Genomic DNA, 6,575 nt, shown 5'->3' with positions numbered 1-6,575 from the left:
CAATTGACTCTGATTGTACCTCTAGTATACTCAAAGTGACACCAAACTCAAGAACATGCAAGTTATGCTTTTGTCCCACTAAATTGGAATTCTGGATCAACTATACAGTATACCACATGACCAATTTCCCTAAATGCTTATTGGGGTATTAAATTGACTTACTGATGAACGCAGCTATTGTAAAGATTTGATTGGTAAAGATTTAATTTTAAACTAGATGATAATTTGAAACATTAGTGTTGAACTATAGTTAGAAAACTACACCATACTTTTTAAATGAACCATGGGGCACTATGGAGATGCACTGAAGCTTAGAAAATCCGGAAGTTTATTAAATGAACACATCTGAAAATAAGAAGTAGGAGCAGGAATAGTCAATTCAGTCTCTCAAGCTTGTTCTGACATTCAATACGATCATGGCTAATCTCATCTCTGCCTCAACTCCCCATTATCCTTTAACCCATTACTAATTCAAAATCTCTCTTCCTTAAAATTACTCAATGTCCCGACATCCATCGCACTCTATGGTCGTGAATTCCATTGATTCACAATCCATTGAGAGAAGTGACTTTTCATCTGTCTTAAAACTATGACAATAACACGGCATATTTCTAGCTCTTAGGCATTTCTACAGGGAGACAACATTGAGCTTTTCATCTTGCACTTATCAGGACTAGGACATACGAAACAAGATTTAGAAAGGAAAATGGATTAATTCTTCCATTAACACACAGGCGAATAAAGCAAGTTAAGCATTGCTCCTCTGAAATCTTGAACAGTAACTCCTAGATTTATGTATTGCATTCTCACATTTTGAAATGTTTGTTATAATTTATTTAATTGGAAAGTCAAAGAGTTTACTGTAAGTCAATAAAATATTGCTTGCAGGGGAGCACATAGCCTGTGGTGTGTTAAAGTGCACTAGCTCATACAACATGAGTGGTTTGTTAAAATGTCATCACAACCTTCAGATGGCTCGATGCCTTGTAACACAGGCATAGAACCTCTACTGAGCACTTCCCATGTTTACTTTGTTGGTGGTTTATGAGATGCTAGAAAACAAGGCATCAGAACCAAATAATCCAAAAATTGACTTAAGGCAGGAAAATGCTTGGTAGTGCTTCATGGAAGGTACAGTCAAAATAAAATGGATGTTGAGCCAAAACTGATAACGTTAGGAATGGTCACCAAAGAAGGTGTGCCTTAAAAGATGGACTACGAGTAGGCATGATGACAGATTCTGTTTTATTCATTGATGCAAAGTGTGTGCCACTGCCTGGGCCAATTGTTGTGGCCCATTCTTAATTGGTTTATGAACTAATGAATTACTAGGATCAATTTGGAAGGCAGCTAAGAGTCAATCACATTGATATAGGTCTGGAGTCACATGTAATTCAGACCTGGCAGGGACAAGAGATTTCCTTCTCCACAGGCATAAGAGAAGCAGATGAGTTTTCACAACAACCAATAACAATTATGATTATGACAATGATTAATGGTTGCCATTAGACAGACTTTATTCCACACTTCCATTGATTCAATTTTTACCATCTGCCATGGTAAGACTTAAACCTTTGTCCCCAGAGCATTAGCTAAGTTCTCTGGCTTACTTGTCCACCAACAATACCACTACACCACTGCCTCCCTAACCCCCAATTTGTGAAGGCAGCTAATGACAACAGGCAACCAGTAACGTATGATATTTGATACCAATTGATCATTTCAAACACTGCTCATTTATTTTGCTAGTTCATTATAGGAGAATGAGAAATACTTTAAACACAAGCTTTGTGTGACCAACTGTTAATTCACATAATCTCCTAGTACATTTAACAGCTATCAAAGAGCACTGAAAACAGAAACATCTCTTTCTTAAATGCCAAGGTGGGACGAATTAGGTGCTCATTGCTCCACAAGTGGTGGTGTGGCCCATAAATACAGCACTTCCTCAGTACCGCCCTGGAGTGTCAGCCTGTACACAAATTCCTGGAGCAGTGACTGAACCTACAATTTTACGACTCAAGCAGGACTACTTACAACTGAATCATGGCTGACATAGTGAAAAGCAAATGTTCCTCTTGTCTTGACTGTTAATCTCTCCTGCCTTCCCTCCCTCAAGACCTTCCTTTTTTCAAATTTCCTCCTTCACCTCTATTTGCTTAAAAACTGTCAAATTATTGACTTACTGGTTTTTATGAAAAATGAATTAGCTAAAATATCAACTTTGTTTCTCTCAACACAGATGGTTGATATTGACTATTTTCAGCAACTCCTGTCAGCTGTGGCTCAGTTGATTGCACTTGCCTTGGAGTGAGAAGGTTCTTGGTTCACATCCCACTTCAGAACTTCACCATAAAGACCACGGTCGACACTCTTCTGTAGCACTGGGCGAGTGCTGCACTGTCAGAGATGGCATGTTTTGAATGAGTTGTTAAACTGAGTTAAAAATGACTCACCACCAGGTTATAGTCCAACAGGTTTAATTGGAAGCACACTAGCTTCCAAAAGCTAGTGCTTCCAATTAAACCTGTTGGACTATAACCTAGTGTTGTGTAATTTTTAACTTTGTGCACCCCAGTTCAACACCGGCATCTCCAAATCATTGTTAAACTGAGGTCATGTTTGCTCCCTCAAGTAGAGAAAAAAGATCCCACTTCACCAACTCGAAGTTGGCAGTTACTCCTCTTGCCCTGACCAATATTTGTTGGTCAACATCACAAAAACAGATTATTTAGTTTTGTTACAATGCAGTTTGTGGGAGCTTGCTTTATACAAATTGACTGTCATGTTTTCAACATTACAACAGTACTTCATTGAATACATTGTGCTTTGGAATTCACGAAAGTCACAATATAAACGCAAATCTTAAAGAAAGCAAAATACTGTGAAGGCAGAAAATCTGAAATAAAAACTCAGCAGGTCTGACAGCATCTATGGAGAGAGGAACAGAATTAATGTTTAGAGACCAATATAACTTTTCTTCAAAACTCAGTTGTGAAAATGTGTGCCTTTTCTTCAACATTTTCTGTTTATGATGCAAATCTTGTTTTATTTCAGATTTCTAGCACTCTCATTATTCTGCATTTGCATGTGATGTGGAACTCTGAATTAAGAAACAATAAGGTCAGGACCTTAAAGTACAACTGAAGTAAAAAGGATGGTGTGCAACTATCCCAAAGAACCTTGCTTTCTCCCAAATAAACCATAGGGTTAAGGCTTCATGTTCACAAATTTATTTACAGTAGTTGATTTTTTAAAAATTACATCCCAAAACTAGCAGCAAAGCCACCTACAAAACTTAATTTCCTCCAATAGGTCATAATGACTTGTTAAATTCCAATGTACTGTGTCATACTCCAAACGAGCACATCTGCCAATTTCTGCGGTGAATGGGTCAACACACATCCTTCAATCATGCTTGTCTGAATCAAAGTGACTACTTTATTAAATACAGTTCAGTTTTATTAGGAGATAATTGCCTTTTTGGCCCAGTTCCAAGTGTGGTCCAAAGTGATAAAAGACAAACTTAGTCAAAAAAAAATTCCACACAACACTGAGGTATTAGCTGAGCCTTGGTACCAAGCTCTCAGTGAATCTGACTGTGATGTACTGTCCACAATCTCCTTTTTTTGGTCAGTTTTGACATGGCTGGCCACACCATCATTCCCCAATGCCACTCCTCTGTTGTCTAGCTGAACATTGTCTGATGGCCCACATGTTGCTCTGATGCAAAACAGACCTAGTGTGCCATCTCTTTGGTGCAAGTGTGGGCTCTAACAGTTGATGACCCACCTGCTCGTGTGAATCATACAGTCCAGTAAGAAGGCAAATAATCCCGTGCCAAGATTTTTCCACAATACCGCAAGCAGTAGCTAGATTTTGTACATGGATGATAGTAAAGAAACTAAACATTGTCCACAGATGTTCCATAGTCTCAGGGCTCTTGATTTTCTGAACCTGCTTGATTGCAATTGCAAATGTACAAAGGGAAAACACAGCGAGTGTTCACCCTCTGGTCTAATCTCTACTATCATTAAAATAAAATCTCTACATTTTTCAATATCATTAATTCTATATCCTTTTAAAAATTAAGAAAGACTCCCAAAATGCCTGAAAGTGATGCAGGTTGAAAAGTAGACTGCATTAGCCAGTGAGCAGATTATTTCCTCACCTCAAGTTCAAATTTAGTTTGCGTTGATAGAATTTTTAAAAATTCATTCAGAGGCTAGAATTTATTGCCCATTGCTAATTGTTCAGATGGCAGAGCAGAGTCAACCACATTGAACATGTCTTTTTACCAACTAGGTTTTACCAGTCTGCACGAAGTTCTTAGTAGATATAGGTCAATAACACAATAATCTCTGACAATTTGACATAACTGAAACTAAGCAACGATAAGACTGATATTGAATGTCGATATGTTTACATTGGTCCTGTAGAAGTTGTTCAAATCAATTTTTGATGCAAATACTAGGAACAGTGTAAAGACAGCTTCATTCTGCGTCTAACCTTTTGGTGTGTGTGTGGCTCAATCTGCGATACCAAGAATAGCACTGACATCATGCACCTTGAAGAGCGCAAACATTTCCTAGAAACAAATTCACGACATACCGACTGAGGCTCAAACAAGCAGCATTAAAGTGACAGAGAAGAGTCAGTTCAGTAAACAGTCATTTCAGGAACGATATCAGGAAAATTTTAAACACACTATGATTAAAACAAAGGTGAACCTCCAGCTATAGTATACAGTCAGTAGTGTACATTTTTTTAAAAAAACTTGTGATAACATTGTTCTAATATAAAGGAGCATGAAAGCTAAATCGATTCACCAACAAATTAGACAAATGGACAGAATAAAGATTTAAATTGACCAGATACACCTTTTTGGTGGTGTTCAGGATATAAATGACCATGACACAAAGATCTAGAAATTGAGCAACATGGCTCCCATTTTTCAGGTACAATGAGGCTGTGTAATCACTAAATGGCACAGGATGCATATTTGCAATTCCAGCCAGAATTGCAGTTGCAGCATATTTGTTAAAGACAAGGTTGCCTTAAGCAAGCATTAGTGCCTTTACCCATGCCACAGTTGACATTGATATAAAAGGACTCCTTTTGGGGAAGGTAGCAATTTACATATCACTAGCCATAGTTCCAGCATACAACAGGCAGGTAAAAGTGTATGTAGGCACAGCACCTGAGCTCCTCAGGGATATCAGCAACCTGGACTTCGACTTGCCGCCCTGTCCTCTCCATGATGGAGGTTGGGGCATCATATGGACCTGTGCTAAGTAAATGTTGGAGGAGGAGGTATGGGTGGCAGAAACGACAGGATGGAAGTGGATGTGGCTCCACTCTAGCCAGAGGTCTCCTGGCAAACGAGGAGCAGTCTAGTTTTAATTCCCAATCCAGACCTGCAAGCTGAGCTGAGGCTCCACGTCAGTGACTACACCCAGCACCTGATGGCACAGGCTGCGATGGTTCCAGCACAGGACCACGAGGGACAAGCAATGACTAAATCAGTGAGGTTGGCCAAGAGTGAACTCATGGCGGCAGCAGTGGAGGTGAGATGGAGCAGGAGAGTGGCGACTCTTTGTTCCAGAAGTGGCATTAGCCGCATGGACTCATGCGGTGAGTCCAGATCAATACCCATGGCTGAGTTTGAAGCAGGACCTGCCTAACTTTATTGAGATAAGACTGCAAGAGGAACTTCACTGTTTTATTTTTTCTGGCTCTATATTCTGTTTTTTTTGGTTTATTTCCTTTGTTTTAAGATGGCGCCAGAGAGTAGAGACACTAAACAACATTTTTCACTGTATTTGCAATAAACACACGTGACAATAAAGGAATAACTCCTGAAGCCAAAGAACATAAGAAGAATTTGCAGTATAACTTATCTGCTTCTTTCAATGCATTGTGGAGACTAAAGAGTTTGGCATGTGTGATTCCCCAGGTTCCCTGCTCTATACTTCTCCCACCCTACTTCAACTCTCACCAATCAATAGCTCCTGTTTGCTTAGCTCAGTGCTGACCTTTGAGAGAGCTGTCCACAAGCAGCTAGCTATCTCTGTGGCACAGGATTTCCAAGTCGTCATTTGATTCAGGTGTCAACTATTGAGATCTCCGGCATCCAGCAGGAGTGAAGCCATCAAATAAGATATGCAGACGATCACTGAACTGTTCTCAGGCAGTGAACTAGGAACTAAAATGCATTGATTATTTTCAAAACCAAAAGACAGAAATCACTGCAAAGGCTCACCAGATGTGGCAGCATCTTTGGAAATAAATTGAAGTTCTAAATTGGAGAAAGGCCAATTTTGACAGTATTAGGCAAGAACTTTCAAAAGCTGATTGAAGGCAGATGTTCGCAGGTAAAGGGACAGCTGGAAAATGGGAAGCCTTCAGAAATGAAATAGCAAGAATCCAGAGAAAGTATATTCCTGTCAGGGTGAAAGGGAAGGCTGGTAGGTATAGGGAATGCTGGATGACTAAAGAAATTGAGGGTTTGGTTAAGAAAAAGAAGGAAGCATATGTCAGGTACAGACAGGATAGATCGAGTGAATCCTTAGAAG

General features: G+C 39.4%; 1 long non-coding RNA gene across 8 annotated transcripts in view; it reads left to right on the top strand.

Moving 5' to 3' along the window:
* LOC122539464 overlaps nucleotides 1-6,575 on the top strand; it is a 42,166-nt gene that overhangs the window by 23,020 nt on the left and 12,571 nt on the right. For 4 of the 8 annotated variants that reach the window (XR_006309092.1, XR_006309097.1, XR_006309094.1 and 1 more), the window contains one exon: nucleotides 2,243-2,488. The exons of the other annotated variants lie outside the window; for them this stretch is intronic. This is a non-coding gene — a long non-coding RNA (uncharacterized LOC122539464). Of the gene's footprint in view, nucleotides 1-2,242; nucleotides 2,489-6,575 lie in introns of those variants that run through there. 8 annotated transcript variants of the gene reach the window in all.

The sequence above is a fragment of the Chiloscyllium plagiosum genome, chromosome 32 (genome assembly GCF_004010195.1).
Source record: "Chiloscyllium plagiosum isolate BGI_BamShark_2017 chromosome 32, ASM401019v2, whole genome shotgun sequence".
In the NCBI taxonomy this organism is placed as follows: Eukaryota; Metazoa; Chordata; class Chondrichthyes; order Orectolobiformes; family Hemiscylliidae; genus Chiloscyllium; species Chiloscyllium plagiosum.
This window is presented reverse-complemented; position numbering and strand designations above follow the sequence as displayed.